Consider the following 772-nt stretch of genomic DNA (forward strand, 5'->3'; position numbering starts at 1 on the left):
GTTTTGATGGAAGAAGCATCTCCATTCCTGCCATTGGAGCCAATAATTTTGAGCTTAAGCCTTAACTAGTTGCTTTAATGCAACAGAACTGCAAGTTTTATGGACTTCCATCTGAAGATCCTTACCAATTTTTAACTGAGTTCTTGCAAGATTTGTGAGACTGTAAAGATGAATGGAGTAGATCCTGAAGTCTACAGGCTCATGCTTTTCCCTTTTGCTGTAAGAGACAGAGCTAGAATATGGTTAGATTCACAACCTAAGGATAGCCTGGACTCCTGGGATAAGCTGGTCACGGCCTTCTTGGATAAATTCTTTCCTCCTCAAAAGCTGAGCAAGCTTAGAGTGGATGTTCAGACCTTCAAACAAAAAGATGGTGAATCCTCTATGAAGCTTGGGAAAGATACAAGCAGTTGACCAAAAGGTGTCCATCTAACATGTTTTCAGAATGGACCAAATTAGATATATTCTATTATGGTCTATCTGAGTTTTCTAAGATGTCATTGGACCATTCTGCAGGTGGGTCTATTCACCTAAAGAAAACGCCTGAAGAGGCTCAAGAACTTATTGACATGGTTGCAAATAACCAATTTATGTACACTTCTGAGAGGAATTCCGTGAATAATGGGACACCCCAGAGGAAGGGAGTTCTTGAAATTGATGCTCTGAATGCCATATTGGCTCAGAACAAAGTGTTGACTCAGCAAGTCAACATGATCTCTCAAAGTCTGAATGGATGGCAAAATGCATCCAACAGTACTAAAGAGGCAGCTTC

This window comes from Arachis duranensis, chromosome 1 (assembly GCF_000817695.3).
Source record: "Arachis duranensis cultivar V14167 chromosome 1, aradu.V14167.gnm2.J7QH, whole genome shotgun sequence".
NCBI classification, from domain to species: Eukaryota; Viridiplantae; Streptophyta; class Magnoliopsida; order Fabales; family Fabaceae; genus Arachis; species Arachis duranensis.